Here is a 24,036-nt window from a genome sequence, read left to right as displayed (position 1 = left end):
CCAGCAGGCAAGGCTGGGCTACACAGCTGCAGCGTGCTTCAGCAGGTGGGGCTGGGCTGCATGTCTGCAGCATGCCAGCCCTGGAGCTGCAGCTGCTTTGGAGGCTGGGGGGAGAGCCGCGTGGCCAGAAGCGGAGAGACTGGCCCCACCTCTTCCCTTCTGGCTTTGCTGCCTCTCCTTGCCCCCTCTCTTGCGGGGAGGGTCTGTGTCCCACGTCTCCCTCTCTATACCCGTTCATAAGCCGACCCCCTTCTCTGACGCTTCCCTTTTTTAGTAAAAAAAATCGGTTTATGAATTAGTATATATGGTACTTAAGGAATTTTTAACCAAGGCGCTTATGCAGAATTTAAGGCTAAACCTACAGCCTGGTTTGGGAAGGCTTGTTAATATAAGGAATAAAGCAGTACTGGAAAAATCAACCCAGTGTGCTAGTTAACCATAGAATCATTTTCTAAATAATCTATTAGCAACTGGAGACTTTAAAATGTACATTAAATTTTAAGGATTTTTTTTTCTGCTTTAATGAAAAAGCTAATTTCTTTAATACCTTTACTCTCCATTCCCCTCATGAAAGTTCAAAATTTAGAGAAGACAGAAAATTTAGAACCAGGGCTGAGTGAATCTCTGACATGATGGTTTGATGCTTTCAATTGACTGAAAAGCCTCATTCATATGCAGTCGTAGGTACAGACTAAATTTTGTGAAGTAATGTCTGTCCCAGTGTAAGAGAAACAGTTTAGGTTCTGCCACCATTCATTCCCCCCTACCCCAACCCCTGCCGTAGCTAGACGATGCAATTCAAATTATTTTTAAAGCTTGAAAAGAGCTCAATGATATTTTTTAAATGTAATCCTCTTATCAAGAAAACTCTACATACTTTTTTTCACCTGTTTGGGCGGATAGGCCAGTGGTTTGGGATCACAAACATTAGTAATTCAGGAATTTAACTAGATTATTGTATCAGTAGAGTAGGATTCAAGTGAAAAATCTTTGTTCCAATAAAGGGTCACTTTCATGTTAAAAATCATAATTATGAAAACAAATTTCATTGTCCGTTACAAACAAATTTTAAAACTTTTCAAGGTGCAGTGGTTGGTTTACACCTCTCTAGGCATAGGGGGGAAAGATGGGGTGGAAGAACTGGGAGGGGGGGTAAATGGGTTATAGATAGTTGACTTATTACAACAATCCATAACCCACTTAACTCCCCTCCCAGCTTTTTTCTCCCTCTTATTCCCTGATGACTGGAGAGGTATTAATGGGTCTCTTCACTTGAATGGTCCCTTGATATATGTGTTAACTACACCTCCACCACAATATAACGCCACCCGATATAACAGTAATTCGGATATAATGCGGTAAAGCAACACTCTGGTGAGGTGGGGCTGCGTACTTCGGCAGATCAAATCAAGTTCGATATAACGCGGTAAGATTTTTTGGCTCCTGAGGACAGCATTATATCGAGGTCGAGGTGTACTTATGCTAAACAATCTGTTCCACCTTGTATTTAGCAATGACATTCTGAGTACATTTCCCAGACCTGAAGAAGAACTCGGTGCAAGCTTGAAAGCTTGTCTGTCTCACCAATAGAAGTGGGTCCAATAAAAGATATTATCTCACCCACCCTGTGTCTCTAATGTCCTGGGACCAACACAATCACTACATTGCATAAAACTTTTAAATAAATTTTAAAAGTTGAATTTCTTTCATTGTTTATTATTTACTTCATATTTCTCTCCACCTGAACAATGAAAATAGATAGTCAATTGCATTCTAGTTTCATGTTCTTATGCCCTCCATGCAGTATTGCAGTTGCAAGCACTGCAGGTGAATGTTTACCTGCTGGAAAATTTTGTGTCCAATATTTATTTTAAAATGTATGGAAATCTTGCTATTGGTCTTAAGCTTTTACAGGAAAAAAAAATTGTATTAAACAGTAAAATTGGCCTGATAAGCTTCCCTTTTAAGATTCTGGCCTCATGGCAGCTCCGACTGTTTGTTTGTCAAGATGAGATTAATGCATAGGTAGGTAGCTTTACATTTTTCCTTTTGTATTTTTAAATTCTAATAGTTTTGCTTGCTATCAGAAGCAGTTCTTGTTCCTGTTGAAATAAGATTTCTTCATCTCAACATTGCTGTGGAGAGAGTCCTGTGTGACACAACTGAAATTCTCCAACTCTGCATCTTGAAATAGGAGCTAAAATTCCAGTTCTACTCTCTGAGTTACACTTTTTGTTTCCTCTTTCCTTCCTCCTTTGAGTCCAGATTCCCTGTGCTGGACTGTTAAAACACTGCACTCTGACCACCAGGAGAAGACTTCTGAAAGTGAAACTATATAAACTAGAAGAACAAGATGGCTAGAAGAATTGCCTATGAGATCCTAATTCATTTCAGAGGGTTTTCGGTTCTATGATGTCATAACAACCTAAAGAAGAGCTGGTTTTGGACTGAAATGGGATGTAGAAAATAGGAAAGTAATTTAAGAAGAAAAACCAGAACCAAGTCTAACAGTAGATTTTTTTTTTTTTTTAAAGTAAACCTGTAAGTAGGTAGAAGGCACCAAAGAAGGCAGGGTCTCCAAACAACTACAGGACAGGGAGGAAAAAGAAAAATCCACACTTTCTTTCTTTTTAGGCAAGAGGGAGGTTGAGTCAGTACCTCTGAAAATGACAAATACTTTTGTAATTTTGTCAATAATTAGAAAGTGGCATTTTAAAAAACCATCATTTTAACAGCAGAAAACTGGCCAGTCATTCAACTGTTTATTATGCTCAGTACTATTGTTCCACTATTTACCTTGTCTCCCCTCTCTCTCTCCTCCCCCCATTTTTTTTATCCACCTGTTATATCTTGTCACTTGTATAGATTACCTGTTTCAGGCAGGCACTGTCTTTCTTTCTTTCTAGTGTGTGTACATGTACACAGTCTAATGCAGGGGTGGGCAAACTTTTTGGCTCAAGGCCACATCTGGGTATGGAAATTGTATGGTGGGCCATGAAGGCTCACGAAATTGGGGGTTGGGGTGCAGGAGGGGGGTGAGGGCTCCAGCTGGAGGTGTGGGCTCTTGGATGGGGCCAGAAATGAGGAGTTCAGGGTACGGGAGGGGGAGGGGGTGAGGCCTCCGGATAGGGGTGCAGGCTCTTGGTTGGGACTGGGTATGAGGGGTTGGGGGTGCAAAAGGGTGCTGTGGGCTAGGACTGAGGGTTTCGGATGGTGAGAGAGGGATCAGGGCTGGGGCAGGGGGTTGGAGCATGGGAGGTGGTTGGGGTGCAGGCTCTGGGCAGTGCTTACTTCAAGTAGCTCCTGGAAGCAGCAGCATGTTCCCCATCCAACTCCTGTGTGGAGGCGTGGCCAGGTGGCTCTGTACGCTGTCCTGTCTGCAGGTGCCGCCTCCGCAGCTTCCACTGGTCTCAGTTCCCAGCCAATGGGAGCTGTGGGGGTAGCGCTTGGGGCAGGGGCAGTGTGCAGAGCCCCCTGGCTGCCCTACATGTAGGAGCCGGGGGGGGAGGGGAACGACATGCCACTGCTTCCAGGAGCCGCGTGGAGCCACAGAATGTACAGAGCAGGACAAGCCCCTGACCCCACTCCCTGCCTGGAGCGCCGGAGCAGGGCAAACCCCGGACCCTGCTACCCGGCAGGAGTTTGAGGGCTGGATTAAAATGTCCCAAGGGCCGGTTGTGGTCCCTGGGTTGTAGTTTGCCTATCCCTGGTCTAGTGCAATAGTGAGAGAGAAACTTTTCTAATACCTCCACTGTTTATAGCCGTCCTGTGAAATTTGGCAGGGGAAAAGGTTTTGGGCTAGGACAGGAGAGTGCCTTTTCTTTATCCTATGAAATTCAGTTCGAGTTTTGTTGAGATATAAGCTGTTGAAAATTGCTATTTCCTGTCTTTTGCTTGTACAGCTCAGGGAAAATCTAGCACTGTGCCAAAATAACTGAACATGAATATTCTAAGATTGGGTCCATGCCATTGCAGTAGCTGCAGCAGATACTGCCCTGGGAGCACTTGGGAGCTGCTAGAGAAGCTGTATAAAGTTGAGGGGACAGCACCAGACACACTTTCCTGAACAAGCCATGGCCTCACTTATGTGTCTGCATTCTGATAACTTAATTTTTAAAAAAATCACATACTGCTTTTTCCAGAGAACCACCGAATAGGGTAGGCACACATTGGGGCAGAACTACAGTTACGCAGGCAACTGTAAATCGGAATTTTCCTGATGTTCAGGTGTTTGACTTTGCAACTAAATAACATTCTTTTAATATAGCTTTTAATGTAATATTAGCAAAATCTGATACATTAAATAATGCAAATGTTGACATAGCCTTAATAACACAGAATATCGGATTATATTATCTCTAAGCGAAGTGTAGTTCAGTGTAGTGTAGTTCTTCTGAAAAGTACTTTAGAATAACATCCTGTGCACAATTCCATTGTATTGTATGAATTATTCACAGTCAGTACAATCTCATTATAATCACCCATTAACATTAATAGGAAAAGAATGATATCCATTTTCTAATGGACTGTGTTTTAGTTTTTTTTCCTCCTTCCACTGTCAGCAGTCATGTCTCACGTGGTTACTTTAGAAATACAGTATCCTTGTTTGTAATCCTGTAATGAGGTACCCTTTTATTCAGTATGTGTTGGCAGTGCAGCTAAGGTTGGCAGTAACTAGAGAATGGGGAATGTTTTGCAGAAATGGCTTGTGATGAATTTGTTTAGCATTCCCTGTTATCACTTAGTTTTATGGAACAGTTTGTGTATGTCTGGATGTCACATGACAGTTCTTTTACAATCAGCTGCTAGTGACTGCAGCCTCTGCTTCATTTTTCGCATGACTGGGGACAGAGAGGGAATACACACGTTGGTCTTTTAATTAGTTCTTAATGTATTCCATCTGTATAGCTGTCTACTAACTCCAGTACCAACCATAGGAAGGAAGAGGATTTAATCTGGCTAATAGTGACATTATGATGTGACTTTATCTATGGTATTTGAATACATTTGGTTTTTATTTTTTATTGTAATAAGTAAATACAAAATGACCAGTGCCATAGTACTTTTCTGTTTTGAATAATGCATTGTGTATTATAGTCATGATTACAACAGTTCCCTAATGTCATCTCCTTAGCAGTAATGGATACAATCATGATACAATGGATACAATCAAGTTCAATAAAGATAAATGCAAAGTGCTCCACTTAGGAAGGAACAATCAGTTTCACACATACAGAATGGGAAGAGACTGTCTAGGAAGGAGTATGGCAGAAAGAGATCTAGGGGTCATAGTGGACCACAAGCTTAATATGAGTGAACAGTGTGATACTGTTGCAAAAAAAGCAAACATGATTCTGGGATGCATTAACAGGTGTGTTGTAAACAAGACACGAGAAGTCATTCTTCCGCTTTACTCTGCGCTTGTTAGGCCTCAACTGGAGTATTGTGTCCAGTTCTGGGCACCGCATTTCAAGAAAGATGTGGAGAAATTGGAGAGGGTCCAGAGAAGAGCAACAAGAATGATTAAAGGTCTTGAGAACATGACCTATGAAGGAAGGCTGAAGGAATTGGGTTGTTTAGTTTGGAAAAGAGAAGACTGAGAGGGGACATGATAGCAGTTTTCAGGTATCTAAAAGGGTGTCATCAGGAGGAGGGAGAAAACTTGTTCACCTTAGCCTCCAATGATAGAACAAGAAGCAATGGGCTTAAACTGCAGCAAGGGAGATTTAGGCTGGACATTAGGAAAAAGTTCCTAACTGTCAGGGTAGTCAAACACTGGAATAGATTGCCTAGGGAAGTTGTGGAATCTCCATCGCTGGAGATATTTAAGAGTAGGTTAGATAAATGTCTATCGGGGATGGTCTAGACAGTATTTGGTCCTGCCATGAGGGCAGGGGACTGGACTCGATGACCTCTCGAGGTCCCTTCCAGTCCTAGAGTCTATGAGTCTATGATTTTTTATATGTGATATTCTGCTTGATTTGGAGAATGAAAGATCCTCTATGGCAGCTTGGAACTGCTTGGGCCAAAGAGTTAACCTGTAATGCCAGGTGAACTGGCTATCTGCAGATTCTTTTTGAGAAACGGGAATTCCTGGATAGTGTAGAGCTGGCGTGCTCCATGCCACCCCCTTCTGACCTACAGTGTGTTGAGGGCATTCCTTGGAGAAAGGGGACATGGCTAGGGAGTCGCTTTACCTTAGTAATTTCCAGCTGCCGGAATGGATGGGTAGTTGGATATGAATTAGCGCAGTCCTATATTTTACACTTAAGTTATACCAGGGACCAGAATGGTCCTTTGCCAACTCAAGGATTGTGAGAATATAAAGGTGACTCATGGTATTTTTACCCCCCCACCCCACCACCTTCAGTCCTGAGCAGAATGCATATAAGCCAGGCAAAGGTTTGTTCCCCCTTCCCCCAGTCCATCTTCCTCCAAATGAAGCACGTGTAGCCATGCTGTTTAAACCAACAAACTTTACTCCTCTTTAGTAATTACTCCTCCTCCTGTTTTCCTTTTCCCCATCCTCTCCATTAACATATACACCTCACATCACCTCTCACTTCCTTTTTCCCATTTGGAAGGGGTCAGAGATGCCTTCTTGTCCATGGCATGGGTTCATAAGTCTTGGAGTTCCAGTCCTTTTCTCAACAAATGCCTGTTGACTGTCTTTCCATTGTATCCTTGGTCTTCTATGTCCTTTCTTGCTGTCCCCTTCGTCTCAAGCTTTCTTCGGTGGTTTTTCTCACAGCAAAGAAATGTGTATGTGACGTTGCACTCTATATGATTTTATGAAAATATGCTAATGAGTGTGAATATAATGTAACTGGAATATGCTTCATGCAAAAAGTATCATTACAGAGGTATCATTGCAAGGTATCATTGCAGAGCTTATAATCTGAGTGTAGTCATCCTATTTGTATAAATGCATCACTATTGTATCTGAAACTTGAAGTATAACTCTGAGGGCCTATTGTAATTATGCGAAGTGTGGGCCATTAATGGTGGTTTGGAATCTTGATGGCTCCTATCAACCAGGACAATTGACTATGGATGGCTGTTTGCTTGCAGGCCTTCCTGTGAGTCAGGCTGGGAGGAATGAAGACTTGGAGTCTTACAGTGACATGTGATCATGTCACCTGAACTGGAATCCATCTTTAACCTGGTGCTTTTTCATTTAGAAGGAGGAGTGGGAACCCAGAGAGGGACATAGGATTCCCACCTTGTGCAAAGCTAGAGCACAGTTCCGGAGTCCCAAGCTGGCAGGGAAAACATCAGGTGGCAAGTCCCAAGAGGGGTTCTGTGATCCAGCCTGTCAGTGTGCTCTCCAGCCTATCACTGAAAGTGCCAAGTTGATTTTTCCCCCTCATTTCTTCCATGCATACTTTGTGTACTCTCCACATGCCTCAGTATATTATTTTCTACTACCTATATCTTCTTTTCTTCCATCTCCATAAGAACCACTGGTTTCAAATCATAAAGCAGGCAAAGACAAACACACACACAACATACACTTTTCCATTCAGTTTATTACTTAATAGCTGGTCCCACAGTACTCCTGCCACCCTTTTCACTGCAGGGCATGCATATTGGGCTCTTCTTTTCAATTCTCCAGACCTCTTTTTGATGGCACTAAGTATACTTTTCAGCTACACAAATTCTTTTGTTTTGATTCAGCTTTTCTCCTGAAACTTGAATCAGCAGAAACTCTTCCAGCTTCCCTACTTTCATAACTTCAGTTTACTTTGTGTTTACCTTTCAAACCATGGTCCTCCAACACAGATGCCCACTCTGATACCATATTTACCAGTTCCTCTTGCTGTCAGCCAAAGGGCCAGATTGTCAGCATACATTAGTTTTCTCGGTCTCCACAGGCTTGGTTCTCCTCCTAGTTAATGTCATAACTAGGATGAAGAAGTAGAGTCTGTACATTGCTAGTCTCCGTCCCATCGTTGCCTCAAAAGTCTCTGAAATCCATTTATTGTTACTACCTTAGCTCTTGACCCTTGATACAGCTCCTCTGTAATCTCCACTTCTTGAAGTCCCCCTCCCATTTATCTCAATACTCAAAACACCACTTCCCTCGAACCAAGTCATATGCCTTCTCAAGATCTACATAGCAGTTATGTCCTCCATTATCTTTCTTTCAACCTTCTGTCTCACTGCAAATATTGAGTCTATACTACACCTTTCCTTCCTAAAACCATGTTGTTCTCCTATGCTTTTCTCCACTTTGCACCTCTGCCTTGCCTCCAAAACTCTTTCAAGGACTTTGAGAGTTTGATTTAATGGGATGATGCCTTGATAGGATAATACAAATTATCCAAATCCTTACTCTTCTGTAAAGGCACAGTCAACCCCATTCTCGAGTCATCTGGTATCCTTATTTGATCCCTGCAAACACATGGAGCTACTGGAGTAAGGTGTTTAGAGTAAGGAAGTTTAGACTTGAAATTAGACTAAGGTTTCTAACCATTAGAGGAGTGAAGTTCTGGAACAGCCTTCCAAGGGGAGTAGTGGGGGCAAAAGACATATCTGGCTTGAAGACTAAGCTTGATAAGTTTATGGAGGGGATGGTATGATGGGATAGCTTAATTTGGACAATTAATTGATCTTTGATTATTAGTAGGTAAATATGCCCAATGGTCTGTGATGGGATGTTAGATGGGGATCTGAGTTACTACAGAGAATTCTTTCCTAGCTGCTGGCTGGTGAGTCTTGCCCACATGCTCAGGGTTTAACTGATTGCCATATTTGGGTCAGGAAGGAATTTTCCTCCAGGGCAGATTGGCAGAGGCCCTGGAGGTTTTTTGCCTTCCTCTGCAGCATGGGGCACAGGTCACTTGCTGGAGGATTCTCTGCACCTTGAGGTCTTTAAACCACGATTTGAGGACTTCAGTAACTCAGACATAGATTAGAGGTTTGTTGCAGGAGTGGGTGGGTGAGATTCTGTGCAGGAGGTCAGATTAGATTACCTTAATGGTCCCTTCTGACCTTAAAGTCTAAGTCCTGAAATGAGGGGGGCACTCTGGTGGTAAGAGTCCCTTATTACATACAACCAGTCATTTATGGACATTTATCTACTTTACAAAGCTCCAATACAATTTGACATAATATGTAGTGTTGTTCAAAGAAAGAGATCTCTGAGTATAGTTTTAGAAGATGCTGCAAGTTGGGATTAGGTTGCAGCAGAGCACTCTGGAAAGTGTTCACAGTTCCTCCCAGCTTTAATCTAAATTTAGATTAAAAATATTTAATATATAAAAAATGCCAATATGACTAATTTGGAAACAGTGTTGTCTGAGCCAGGAGGTTGTGGGTTCAAGACCCAACACCAGGAATTGTTTGTGTTAGAGGTACTGTTATTCAAAAGAGGCATTCAGACAAGTTCCTTATCTAGCTTCCTGTGGTGCTTGTCCAAGTGGAGGTTAGTTAAGACTCATGGCATTTTCTGAAAGTAGAAGATAATTCCTGGCTGCATTTACAATAGCAAAATTCAGATACGTAATTAACCACTACTGGTAATCAAGAGTGAAGGCTGAAGTATAGAGAAGTATAAATGTTTTTACTATCACCATCTCCTATGAGCAGTAAAAATGCAACATAGCAATAAAAAAAGTTGCAACATGTCTAAACAAGAGTTTCCACTAATGCTACAAATGGTGAAGCTGCACTTGCGGTGAAATACGTGAATCCGACTAGCACAAACTAGGCCAATGGTCACAATTTTAATACAACAAATTCTATCACTCCAGCCTGTACTTAGACAAATGTCAGATCATCTAGATCGACTGGAATTTGTATCTGAGGTCCCTTAAAATATTCAGTTTTTTTTAAAGTCCTCTCTTGCTTTCAAAGATGAGCTGTAGCCAATTAGAAGGAAAGGAAAAAGCCCCAGTAATCAATGATTTAATCAGCCATATTGATTTATCTCTCAGGTACTTAAAAGTAGCACTCCATGTTGGACATTCTTTTCTCCTCAAAAAAAGGCTGAGTGTCTATCAGAGTTGAGTGGGAGGAAGAAAGAAATACTGTTTATTTAAGCAGTAATTTTTTTTCATAAAAATTTTGCTAATTCAGTTTCTGTGGTAACCAAGTTATTTTTATTTTTCATTAGCACATACAGGCGAGTGGTAACCTGTGGAGGGACAAGTAAAGCTTCAAAGATTAATTTAAAATGTTTTGGTCTGGAGGAAAAATGAAAGGAGTTAGGTATAGGGTTGCAAGGCATCCAGTTTTTGACCAGAACACCTGGTCATAAAGGGATCCTGGCGGCCACGGTGAGCACTGCTAACCAAGCCACTTAAGTCTGGTTGGCAGAGCAGTGGGGCTAAAGCAGGCTTCCTGCCTGCCCTGGCTCCACATAGCTCCCAGAAGCGACCGGTATGCCCAGTTCCTAGGCACATGGGGCTCCACGCACTGCACTCAAGCACCTACTCCGCAGCTCCCATTGGTTGGGAGCCATGGCCAATGGGAGCTGCGGGATGGTGCCTGCGGGCATGGGCAGTGCGCAGAGCCCCCTGTGCCTAGGAGCTGAATGTGTCACCTGCTTCCAGGAGCCACCTGAGGTAAGCACTGCCTGGCTGGAGCCTGCACCCTGAACCTCCTCCCACACCCCAACCTCCTGCCCCAGGTTGGAACCCCCTTCCACGCTCAAACTCCCTCTCGGAGCCCGCACCCCAGAGCCCACACCCCCAGCTCGAGTCCACACCCCCTCCCACATCCCAGCTCCTTGCCCCAGCCCAGACCTCCCTCCTTCACCCTGAATCCCTCATTTCTGGCCTCACCCTGGAGCCCAGCCCGCAGCCCAACCCCTGCCCCAGCGCTGTGAAAGTCAGTGAGGGTGGGAAAGAGCGAGCGACTGAGAGGAAGGGGATGAAGTGGGGGCGGGGCCTTAGAAAAGGGGTGAGGCAGGGCAAGTATGTTCAGTTTTGTGTAATTAGAAAGTTGGCAACCCTAAGTACGTATCATCATGAGCCTAGAGGTTGCAGTGTGTGTCATGAGGGCAAAAAGGAGACGAATTAATAGCAGTATGGTTGATGATAGAGAGTAGGGTTATATGTGTCATGTCAGCAAATGCTACCAACAAGGTGAACCTCTGGTAAAGAAGGAAAGCTTTAGAATGAGCTGGCAGAGTTGGTGGTTGTAGTTAAAGAGTAGGGCTGTCAATTAATCACAGATTTAATTGCATGATTAAACAATAATAAAATACCAACTTAAATGTATTATATTTTTGAATGTTCTTCTGCATTTTGAAATATATTGATTTTAATCACAACACAGAATACAAAATGTACAGTGCTCATTTTATATTTATTACAAATATTTGCATTGTAAAAAACTGAAAAATAATGGTTCTTTTATATTTACCTCATAAAATTACTGTAGTGCAATCTCTTTATTGTGAAAGTGCAACTTACAATTGTAGAATTTGTAAAAATAAAACAATGTAAAACTTTAGAGCCTACAAGTTGAAGCATGAAGGGGCATAACAATATTTTGCATATCTGGCTCATAAATACCTTGCATCGGAGGCTACAACAGTGCCATGCGAACATCTGGCCTCACTTTCTGGTGTCGTAAATAAGAAGCGAGCAGCATTATCGCCCCTAAATGTAAACAAACTTGTTTGTCTTAGCGATTGGCTGAATAAGAAGTAGGATTGAGTGGACTTGTATGAGGTGAACTGAAAAATACTATTTCTTTTATGTATCTTTTTTGCAGTGCAAGTATTTGTAATAAAAATAATATAAAGTGAGCACTGTATACTTTGTATTCTGTGTTATAATTGAAATAAATATATTTGAAAAAATAGAAAAATATTCTGTTGTTGTTTAACAGTGGTGTTAAAGCTGTGATTTAGTTGCTATAAGTGCTGGAAGACAGAATACTGGGCTAGATGAACCATTGGTTTGACCCAGTATTGCCATTCTTATGTTCAAAGGGGTGTGCCCAGAGAGACCAGAAGGGATATGAGGTGCAGTTAGATAACTGAGACCTGACAGAAAGTTGGAATTAGAAATATAGGAAATCACCAGTAATAGAGGGACAGTTACTGTTTTACAGACAAATTCTTGTAACTTCCCCTTTAATATTTTGATACTCAGCAGCTCAACTTTAAACAGCAGTTTTTTAATGCACAAAATCTGAATAAAAGGTTGGACTTTCCTTCCGAAATCACAATTTTGGGGTTCAGTTTTCATTTTCAATTCCCATTTCATATCTTCCGCACACTATCCAATTCTGTAACCATTACTTTCATGTAGTAGTGTCCCATTGGCTGCTCAACTACAACAGGACTTCATCAGAACCTTGGCTTTCATTTAAAACCAAGTAATTTTCTAGACCTTGTGGTTGTGGAGGGAAGCTTGAAAATATGAGCCAAGAGCACCTTAAAGGTCAAAAGACAGAAGACAAATCTCACCCCCTCACACTCATTTGTTTTTTTAAAAATATCTCATGATTTTTAAGTCAAACTCATGATTTGGAGTGGGGCTGTGCCTTGTGTTTTTATTGTTTTTGTTTTTTAACGTGTAGGGTTTGCAAGACTGTATTCAACTTTTCCTCCATCTCCTCTGCTTTGACACACATAAGCATGTGACCTTCTCATCTGAGAACAGGACTAGATGTCAAGAACACCTAAATATCAGCTCCTGTTTTGACAATGACCATGTTCTCCTGTGGCTTTGGAAAAGTCACTTAATATTGTCACCTCAATAACTCCATCTGTAAAATTGTGATTAAAATTTCCACATAGATTTCAGAAGGAATAGTTAATGTTTGTATAACAGTCTGACAATTAAAAGTGCTAAATAAGTGACTTAGTATACTGTATTTATTAAAATAAATGATACGCTTCTGTAAATTCCTCCTGCCTCTTTTCATTTTGTGTCTGCTGATTATTTCCTCTCACTGGATATAAGGTAGGATTCTACAAATGTTAATACCAAAACTCTCTTTGTTGCTTAATTCTGTTCTGGCTTTTTCTCCTCACAAGATAAGCATGGTTTAGTCTCTCTCCTCATAAAAACAATCACTTATCCTTGATCCCACTTGACTCCAGCTACTATCTCTTCCCTCTTTCATCGGAAAGCTGACTGAATGCATGGTCTACAATTACTTTCTGGAGTTCCTCTCTTCCAATTCCATCCTAGAACCTCTCCAGTCTGGCTTCCACTCTGTGTGCTACACTGACACCACACTTGCCAAAGTCTCTAATTGCCTCCTCCTAGCTAAAGATCAGAACCAATACTCTACCTTTCTCCTTGACTTACTTGTCATCTGTCTTGTTGCAAGGCTGGGGCTTGGACTTCATGTTCCTCTCTGAGTTAATAGCAGGTGCAGGCGAACAGAAGACAGGCAGCACCAGTGCATTTAGGATCCCCAAAGGAAGCTTATAATTAAAGAGTTACTAGTGTTCCAGCTGCAACACCTGAAGCACCACTACTTGTTTGTGTACCCAGAATTGGAAATTACTGCATTCCCATATTAGAAAGAAGAGTTGGGGCGAGATCAAGGAAGGAATTGAGAGGAGAAAATGATCCCTTTACACCACCCAAAGCATCTTGCATGCTCAACAATTGTCTGACAGATGAAACTCATTTTTAAGTACCTTCACGCTTGGGAGTCCATAAACACAAACATTTTCTCAAACCTGTTTGGTTTGTAGCCAGGGAAGGAGCGATCCAGTTTTCCTGATTAGGCACTGCATTTGATATAGTGTATAGGCATATGAGAATGAGATAGTAATGCATAGACACACATTTGAAAGCAGTACAGTAGTTCAAACGAACTGTTAATAAGTAGGTTAATTAACTTATTCAGTTAATCTGTGGTCTGTTTTTTAAAAATATAAATTTAAATGAATACTGTATCTCTTCCTAACTTTGTACACCTGATAATACCAACTGTAGAACTATTTTTCCTAAATTTAGTTCTGTGGTATGAATTACCCAAAAAAATGTTTAAACGTGTTCACAATTTATAGCACAAATTAAACTTCGTAAAAATATTTCAAATTTAAGTTTTCTGGCTGTGTTCATATTCTAAGTTTTTTTTGTTTTTTGTTTTTTTTTGGTAACAGGAAAATTAAATGTTACAATGATCTGATTTGTCTGATAAAATGAAGGCCTGTGCATGATTAAGCAGCCTTCAGAAAGGAAACTAAAACGAATTAGAAAAACATAAAGCAAGAACTGCCCAAGTGCTATTCTTATTCTTGGTGGTCATTTGATATTAGGGTGTAGTATGGGGAGAGTTGTATAGTCCTATCCAAAAATCTGTTAAGGTGTTAAGGCCTTGCACCTTGGAAACAGAGGCCATTTCCAAATGAATAAGATTAAGTAGAGGTCTCAGTTCAAGTATTCATTGCAGAATATGAAAGACTGGGATGGTGCAAGGGAAGGGAAAATTTATTAGATCATATCTGAAACCTGTTTAAACTACAGCAGAGTTACCATTTCATCTTTCTTTTGCAGAAAACATTACTGTCTGATCTGTAGTTGCAAGAAAAAAGGGGTGAAAAGAAGAAGGAAATCTGTCTTGGAAAAATTGGAAGTGCTTTGAATTTGCAAAGGGATTTAGTGCCAGCTGCTACAGAAGGTTTTACAAAGCCACCTTTGGCACCGAAATGGATGAAAAGCTTCAGACCTAAATGGTAACCTTAATTCTTCCATCATTTTATTTCTCTGGTGTAGCCCCCTAAGATAACTTGTACAGATTGTAAAGGATTTTCTTCTTATACCAGTTAGGTTTAAATATAGTAATCTTACAACAGATAAATTCTGGATAAATCTGTAATTTTACAACTTGTATGTATTACAATGAAGTTTGCAGTTTTAGCTTTTATAAAAGCTGATTTTTTTCAAGTTCGTATTTTATAAAAAAAACCAATTTATTTTGCTCATTTTTCTTCCTCCTTTGGGATAGGAAAATGAAGATAAAGGCTTGATCTTACCCTATAAGTAACTATAGTTTTCTACTAACTACATCTAATGAAACGACTGTACAATAATAGCAACATATGCATTTTTTCCTATATCCATTTATTTCACAAAACTTTTCAAGACTCTTTCAATAACACAATCCAAAGAACATAGTAACTGTGGCAAGAAATGTGAACCCACTGTATTTTTCTCTCTCCATCTCCTGTTTTCCCCTACTCAGCCAGTTTCCTGTTTCGTTGTTACTTTCTTTCTGTCTCTCTTCTTTCCCCAGTTTGAGCATTACCTCCTATGAAAATTCCTCCCTCCTGTTATCATCTTTCCTTCTTGTTCCTTTCCACTTGACTTCCTGTCTTTTTTATCCTGTCCTTCCTGCTTTCACTCATTGTCGGACCTAAAATATGCCTAAAATATTAACTATGATTACAACTGTCTCAAGGACTACTTTATATCAAACATATGTGCTGAACAACAATATAAAAACATAAGTTATCCTCTTAGATGTTATTCCAATACAGATAAAATTCTTAATGTAGTTCTTTGGAGGAGGAAGAACTTGGCTGTTTGTATTCATAAACAGCTCTCAAATATCTTCCAGTCACTGCCCTTCTTCAGTCATATGAACAATTTGTACATTTCAGAAAATGTACAAAGAATATTTTCATTGTTCTATTAACATTGGGAGGATTATCTTTTGCCATCAGTCATGCACAGGTATTAGCTTTTTTGTGGATCTTTAATTATTTGTTGTGGTGTCCTAAAGTGTACAAAGCAAGATTGAAGTTGTAGAGGGAGTCTGGAGAAATGGGCCTGGTGCAAGATCTGAGGCCTGAACTGGCTGTGAACCAAAATCAGGCCATGTATTAAAGCAGATGCTTACAATTTCACTATTTAGTACATGAACTTGGCAGAGTTGTTACTAGTGTACTAGGCACTATTTACATAAATGTAATCCAGCTAGTATAGATACTCCCCAATCTAGTACAAGATGAGATGGTTTGATAAAATAATGAATAGGGAGGTTTTGTTAAAGATATAAGCAACAAGGGGAGGTAACAAAAAGATGTCATGAAATACATAAGGTGGTGTGTAACTTCGAAGGCTCCTGAATTAACATGCTGCTCTGTCTACTAACAACATTGAAGCTTCAAGGACAGAAGTGCCTAAGCAGCGCTACTGAGGCGACAACATTTCAGTCTCCAACACTTAATCACACTGGGTAATACTGTCAAGGTCTGCTGAACCAGCTATCTGCAGCATTGGGAAAGCACACGGAAAGAACTCACAAACATGCAAGGCAACTGACAATAGAAGTATTTATAGAATTCACAGTATGGCAAATTCTATCAGAAACTGCTGTCTACCAGGGCCGGCTCTAGGTTTTTTGCCACCCCAAGCAAAAAAAAAAAAATTTGGCTGCCCCCACCCCAGCCCTGGGCTCCCCCCGCACCCTCCTGCTGCCCCAGCCCTGGGCTCTCCCCACCTGCACCCCCTGCCACCCCAGCCCTGGCCTCCCCCCACCCTCCCATGTGCCCCAGTTCTGGGCTTCCCCCTTCCCCCCCACCAGTGCCCCACCACCCACACACCCCCTGCTGTCCCAGCCATGGGCTCCCTCGCCCCCACCGGCACACTCCTTCAACCCCAGCCCTGGGTCACTGGTAACGTGCTCCCAGGGCAGGTCATTCAGCAGGAATTTTGGATGTGCACAGAACACAGACAGGATTGGTTCCCATATGGTTACAGAACTGCAGTAAAGTGAAACAATTTTCAGCTTGTGTGATTGGAGGATATCTTGGATGCATATTATAAGACTGTCCTCCATAAATGAGGAAAAGTTGAGGTGCCTTTATTATTCTTTGTTTCTATGGAGAATTTGCCAATGCAATATCACTGTCTTTCTTTTAAACAAATAAAACTAAAAAAAAAAAAAGAAGGGCTATAGCAATTCCAGTCCTAAAAACCACTGGGAAGCATTTCTTGCTCAATTTTATCCTACTTTTTCTACAGCAAATTACAGTGGATCAGTATATCTGATTTGGGAGAAATGAAGTAACAGCTGCCCAAATTGAGCTTGACCACTCCTGAATTTTGAGGTGTTCAGATCTGGAAGGCAGGTGCTAGATTCCTTTTCTGAATATTAGCTAAATCTGGAAAGGAAAAGTCAATTTCTGCTTCCATGGCTCAGAAGTGGAAATCTTCCGAAGTGCCTGGTTCTGTATCTAAAGCTGCCCAGGTCCAGAGCCTCCCCTCCCTTACTTTTCATTTTAAATTCTAGTGTGATCCACATACCTCCCTTACTGGGCTTCAGATAGAAAGGGGCACTGTTAATTTAGTCCACCCAATTTCTTCTTTGGGGGCTGAAAGGTGAGGTCACACCAGTATCCCTAATCCAGTCTGGGGATGTCTTCTGAAGGGGATATCTGGGCCAAAGCCTTCTACTCCTTGGGCGCACTTGTTCCGCATTCAAAGTGCCACTCTGCTCTAGCAGTGAGCTCTCCTTTCACAGCAAGCTGCAGCATGAGGTTTCAGCTACCATATGCCCTCCCCCTCCCTTTCCCGTTGATAGCTGCCAAGGAAATGCTGGGAAATGTAGTTCTTTCCCTGCTCCAGGGCTGGCTCTATAGGCAGGGAGCTAACCAAGGAACTACAGCTCCCAGGACCCCCTGTTGATTCTCAGCTTCCAGGCTGGTTCCCTGCCAGCTGCTGCCTCTGCAAATGGGCTGCCCCAAGCAGTTGCTTGCTTTGCTGGTGCCTAGAGCTGCCCCTGCTGTCTGCAGTTAATAAATATATAAGCACAGCATGAGAAATCTGATTATCTCACATCTTCTCTAGCTCTTTTCAAAACTCGACTGATGCTACTAACTTCTTATACTGAACGTCACCAAACAGCTGTCATATTGTAATCTCTTTATCCCTGTCAAACTGGGTGAGTTTTGAACCAGAGACCAAAAATGAAAGTCTTAGGTCTCTCAGATGATCCCTCTCCTCCTTGGAGCTTTTATTCAGTTCTCAAACCCCTGTGCAGACCTTCTTTTGAACAGCTTAGTATTATTCACATTCCATATTGTCCTGAAGAGTGACTTCTTTATTTTATTTTTTTTTAGTAGCAATAACTTCTACCCAAGATAGCTTTGCTTTCCTGCTCAATCTTCTTTATTTTGGTCTTTCACTGAGATAAAGGCATCCATAACCTATGGCTTGTCTGTGATTGGGGTTTTGCACCAGCGTGGCTACACTGATATACAGTTGCACTATTCCACTATAAAAAGTGACTTGGACCAATTTACCCTGGTTTGAAAGGAAGATATGGGTGAGGTTAAATATTCATAGTGCAATAAATGCTTTTTCTTTGCCCAGGACCCTAGAAGTTAGAGAGTCCCTTCTTTTTCTGTTATATTTTTAAGGGGGAAAGGTCTACTAATATCTCAATTTTAATTTTGATAGAATAATTGGAGCCTGGATTTCTGAGTCTAGGCAAGAGAGCACAGCTATCTTTGTAAGTCAGACACAGGTGCTCACTGCACTAATGCGTCATTGGCTGAGTGAGTTGAAACCGCAGTGGGAGATTTTTCAGGGTTGCCCCTGTGCAGTCTCTTCATACTTTCTCTGAATTTTGTAGTTTAAGGGCTTGTCTACAAGGTCCGTTAGTTTGCATCGGTGGAGTGTAAAGTCTAATGTGCACCAGCATGTCATGCACTAACTCGCCCATGTAGATCCTGCTGGTGCACATTTAAAGTTCCCTAGTGCATATTAATGTAGTACTTTTTGAAACACGACTACATTAATACTTACCGGGGAATTTGAGTGCCAGCGGGGTTTATACTGGCCAGTTAGTGCATGACAAACTGGTGCTTATTGGAATGTACACCCCACTGCTGTGGACTAATGTACTGCATAGACAAGCCCAGAGGGTGGGATTTTAAAAAATCCTAGCATTAATTGTAATTGTTTCCATTGAAATGAATGGTAAAGCTCCCTTTGGTGTCAGAGAACAAGAGTTAGGCCAGCGCTGTGCGCTTTGGAAAATTCCACAGTACATTCCATGGCTTTGACCAAATGATGCATCAGCCCAGCAGTTCACCGAGGCCTTTCCCTAACTCATTTCCTCTGTTTGTTAAAAAAGTTCTCTAGTTCAGAATTTGTATGTATGTGTGTATGTATTTGTTTATTTTGAAAAGTAAGAGAGCCTCTTGGAGTCCATGTGGCTGTGGCTGTCTCTGAACTCCCTTCCAAAATTTGTACTTTATATTTTGTGTATGACATTCCCCATGGTCTGGATAGGTAACTGTAGCTCAGAAAGGAATTAGGTATAAGTCATTTCTCTTTTTAATTGAAATTTTAAAAAAAAAATATTTCCTGTCCTTTCCCCCATCTGGTGCCTCAGCTCCCCTTTTTTTTTGCCTCTTGTTTTTTGCAGATCTTTATAAAGGCTAATTTCTGTTTAACTTGCACTTCTAAAAGGAGCAAGATGAGAAACTTAACTCCATTTTTAATACCCTCATTTGCCCAAAATGCTGAGCTATTGCAAACTAGAGCGCTTATTAATTTTAGAAGCCATATTAAAATATAGTATGTCCCCAAAAATATCAGAGTGGAAGGTTATGATAATGTAAATCACAAGCCCACATGTATTTTCCTATTAAAAAAAAGAAAAAAGGATGACACTGACATATTTTTTGAACAAGAGAGCATGTGAATGCAAACTTGAGTCTGTAACTGAAGGCATGTCAGAGTAACATAGTAAAGGACTAGAAGCATTCTGACCATCAGAGGAGCCTGTTTATATCTGTGTTGTGCCATTGCTTCCTGCAGTTCACCCATTGTATTTTAAGCTTGCATTGTGTAGGTGTTTAAAAAATGCATTTGATTGTGAAGGACTTTAGCTGGGGGAAAAATCATTCTGGTAGCACTCACATTAGATTTTTCTTTACTAATAAAAGTTAATAACCGTGGTGGTGGAACAGGAATAGCCAGAGGATGCCATGTGAAAGCATTGTCTCTTGGCTCAGGAAGACCCTACCGGGGTGTATAAGGAGGGGTTGTTTTGGCTCAGGAAATACTGGATGAAGCTGTGTGGGAGGAGATCTCCCTTGGGTAGAGAAGAGCCAGGGGTTGCCGTTTGGGGAGGTTCCTTCTCAGCTAGACAAACTCTGGGCTGACTTTGGGAAGTGTCTAAGGATGCCACATGGGCGAATTCTTTCCCTATTTGAGAACAGCTGGAGGATGTTGTATGGGAGGGTTCTCTTGGCTCAGGGAACATGTTGTATGGGAGGGTTCTCTCTCGGCTTGAGAACACATTTTTTCCGCTTTAAGTCACTGAGTAAAATCTAAATGAGTAATAAAGCTTCTAAATTAATGTTCAATCAGTTAGAATAATAAAAGTCAATTTATCATCAGGAAGGAAGACCAGAATAAGGGAAAATAACCTTTTAAGAGGAGGAAAACCACCACCTTCTCAGTAACAAAGAAAGGTTGTAGACCACTGGTGTCAAGGTTCCTTCCCCGCTCTGAACTCTAGGGTACAGATGTGGGGACCTGCATGAGAACCTCTAAGCTTAACTACCATCTTAGATCTGGTTTTGCTGCCACCACCCAAATTATTTATGAGTCATTTGGGAAACTCTGTCTATCTCCCTCCCAGAATCTCTCCCTCCCAAGTACTATAACCCTTCCCTGGGTAGCCTTGAGAGACTTCTCCACTAAGTTCCTGGTGAACACTGATCCAAACCCTTGGATCTTAAAACAAGGAAAAATCAATCAGGTTCTTAAAAAGAAGGCTTTTAAATAAAGAAAGAAAGGTAAAAATTATCTCAGTAAAATCAGGACGGAAAATAACTTTACAGGGTAATCAGATTCAAAGAGCCCAGAGGGACCCCCTCTAGCCTTAGGTTCAAAGTTACAGCAAACAGAGGTAAACCCTCTAGCAAAAGGAACATTTACAAGTTGAGAAAACAAAGGTAAAACTAACATGCCTTGCCTGGCTGTTATTTACAAGTTTGAAATATGAGAGACTTGTTCAGAAAGATTTGGAGAGCATGGATTGATGTCCGGTCTCTCTTAGTCCCAAGAGCGAACAACCCTCAAAACAAAGAGCACACAAACAAAAGCCTTCACCCCACCAAGATTTGAAAGTATCTTGTCCCCTTATTGGTCCTTTGGGTCAGGTGTCAGCCAGGTTACCTGAGCTTCTTAACCCTTGCAGGTAAAAGGATTTTGGTGTCTCTGGCCAGGAGGGATTTTATAATACTGTACACAGGAGGACTGTTACCCTTCCCTTTATAGTTATGACAGCTGAGCAACATCTTTTTTGGACAAACTTATTTGGTCTCCATCTACACAGGTTTCAGAGTGGTAGCCATGTTAGTCTGTATCAGCAGAAACAAAGAGGAGTCCTTGTGGCACCTTAGAGACTAACAAATTTATTTGGGCATAATTTTTCATGGGCTAGAACCTACTTCATCAGATGCAAATCATGTCTTTTCATGTATTTATACCTGCTCCTGTATTTTCCACTCCCTGCATCTGATGAAGTGGGTTCTAGCCCACAAAAGCTTAGGCCCAAATAAATTTGTTAGTCTCTAAGGTGCCCACAAGGACTCCTTGTTGTTTTTCCATGTACACAATTATTTATCCATGGAGACAGCCATTTTGCAAATATTAGCAATCCTAAATGCACAAACCTTTTTTTTTTCTCTTTTATGCCAGGGATGCTCTCCCCTGTATGTATTGAAGATTAACTATTTTGACACATGTGTATTATGTGAATCTTCCTATAGAAGTATTGGTTTGTGTACATGAGAGGAAACTGCCCATAAATTCCTGCAGCGCTTTTTTCTCCTGGAAACAAACCCAGCTTTTGTTTCCTCTCTTTGACTTGGCACATAGAATGAGGAAGGAACACATAAAACATGTTGGTGCTGAAGCAGAATCTGATTTGACCGAAAAAGCTTTTTAAAAAAATTTACTGTATATATAGCTGTGTTTTTTACTGTATGTGTAGTTGTGTGGAGAATTGTTGCTGGCCTTACAGTCGATTTTTTTCAGGACGAGAAGGAACAGTCATAGTTACTTGTCAGACCTTTCTTTTTCCCTTATCATAATTTTACATTTACATGGCATCTTCAGTCTCAGTGGAACTGCTATATAAGACAATAAATAAGATTAACATTGCAAAGCTGCATAACAGAAGTTGAGTTTAAGGAGCAGTTTGCAGAGGAGAGCAGGGTATGTGCTTGGTGAAGAAGAGATGAGAGACCATTTCAGCCATAAATGGTGGTGTGCTATGAAAGAAAAGCCAGAAGACCTTTTTGCCCATTTCTGAAATACAATCCCTGGTAGGATGAAAAATAGGAGACAGTTCTGAGAAAGTATGCACACCACCACTCAGGATAAGGAAGGGAGAATACAGCATAAAATTTATTTTTTTTCCAGGGCTTTGGAACGGAGCCCGGAGCTGGAGCATGGAGCAGCTCTGGAGCAGTGGAGCTGCAGGTTTTTGCCCTGGAGCTGGAGCAAAGCTGGAGCACAGCTCCAACAAACCCTGTTTTGTTTTGTTTTTCCTTACATTATCTGAAAATGTTAGAAGTCACATAGGCTGCCCTTTACAATAGCCTGCTTATTTTATGCACCATTATGTCTGACCTCCAGTTGTTGCTCAATTCATAAGTAGCAATTCCTACGTTGCAGAAAAGGAAAGGTTATCACCAGTACTTAAAAATAAATAAAACTAGGAACGCTATGTAAAATGTGATTGTGGCCTCATTAATGGCAACATAATTGTCCTTTTTAAAATTTCCTGCATAATTGTACTCCAGATTTAAGATTACATTTTAAAATATAGTTTCTAGCCCTGCCGTTGTGAGGAAAATCTTCAAAATATGAAACAAATGTCAATCAACGCAATGATGTTCCACTTGAATCTGCAGACAGAAACAATAGCTCTTAGATGTATGACATGCCTAATTCATCTCAATGAGATGTTGGCTCTGAAGCCTAATGTTAATTATTTAGCATTTGACATTTTAGCAGATACATCAAGCAAACGTGCTATTTCATTATTAGATGCAGTGGTAAATATTGTCGTGGTGTATAATAGATAGTTGCTGTCGAGGTTGTTTGGGTGGAAAATTAGGAATTCAACCACTTTTCCCCCTCTCCACTCCCAAATGTACTGTCCCTTTCATCCTTTCTTCAAAAGATGGAAGGAAAGAGAAGATGCTTTTTTTTCTCTAGTACGGAAAGCTTCTCAAGTCCATCATTGACTTCTGGTGGCTTTTAAATAGTGTGTTTGTTTGTTTGTTTGTTTGTTTTGTAATACAAATAACTTCTTTTTGGATGATATTGAAGAAAAGTGTGCATTTACCTTTACACTTCAATATATACCCACAACAGCCTTAATTTCTTAGGTTATATCCAATTCTGCCACATTCTTAATATTGTTTTAACAGAGAAAAAATAGATTAATTTTGTCAACCTCAATGGTCAAAATCAAGAATTTTGGACATCTTTTATCTGAAGAGTAGTTGAACAGACTGAATTCAAATTTTGTTTTTGAAAAAAGGTCATTAGTATGAGCTGAGACCTTGATTGCCAGTTTTCAGCCCTAAACAGACTTTTCCAGCTGAGAGAGAAACTCCTGAAGAAGGTGATTCATAAATGGAAACATTGTCAGATCAAGTCATAATAAAAAGGAAATATTTATAAAGGGTCCTATTTTAAATTGTATTCATTTCCATAGTGGGCTATTGCTCTCTGGCTTGCTCTGTGACCTAGCCATTATTTCATTTTTATGTTGAACATATGAAAACTACCCTCTCACAGTTGTGTTAAATATCATACCATAGCATATATATGTATATGCTCATCTGATAAGGAGAAAGATGGTGATTCCTTTCTTTTAAATCCATGCAGATGAAATGGCTGCCTCTGGAAATGCAACTTAAAATCATCAGGACAGACATTGGCAAGACAAAATGGAAAAAGCATTTCATAGATTTTGAAGGGTTCAAAACATGCAGTATTGCTGTGCTAGCAAAAGGCTGCTGTGTTTTACATCCAATTGTGCTGTGCTGCTGCATATCAAGCCGAAGAGTTT

At 40.8% G+C, this 24,036-nt stretch overlaps 1 protein-coding gene across 8 annotated transcripts in view; it reads left to right on the top strand.

Moving 5' to 3' along the window:
• PEAK1 (pseudopodium enriched atypical kinase 1) overlaps positions 1-24,036 on the top strand; it is a 260,847-nt gene that overhangs the window by 113,725 nt on the left and 123,086 nt on the right. For all 8 annotated transcript variants that reach the window (XM_030577459.1, XM_030577455.1, XM_030577457.1 and 5 more), the window contains one exon: positions 14,478-14,656. The gene's annotated coding sequence lies outside the window, so the exon portion shown is untranslated. The remainder of the gene's footprint in view (positions 1-14,477; positions 14,657-24,036) is intronic.

Source organism: Gopherus evgoodei, chromosome 10 (assembly GCF_007399415.2).
Source record: "Gopherus evgoodei ecotype Sinaloan lineage chromosome 10, rGopEvg1_v1.p, whole genome shotgun sequence".
NCBI classification, from domain to species: domain Eukaryota; kingdom Metazoa; phylum Chordata; order Testudines; family Testudinidae; genus Gopherus; species Gopherus evgoodei.
This window is presented reverse-complemented; position numbering and strand designations above follow the sequence as displayed.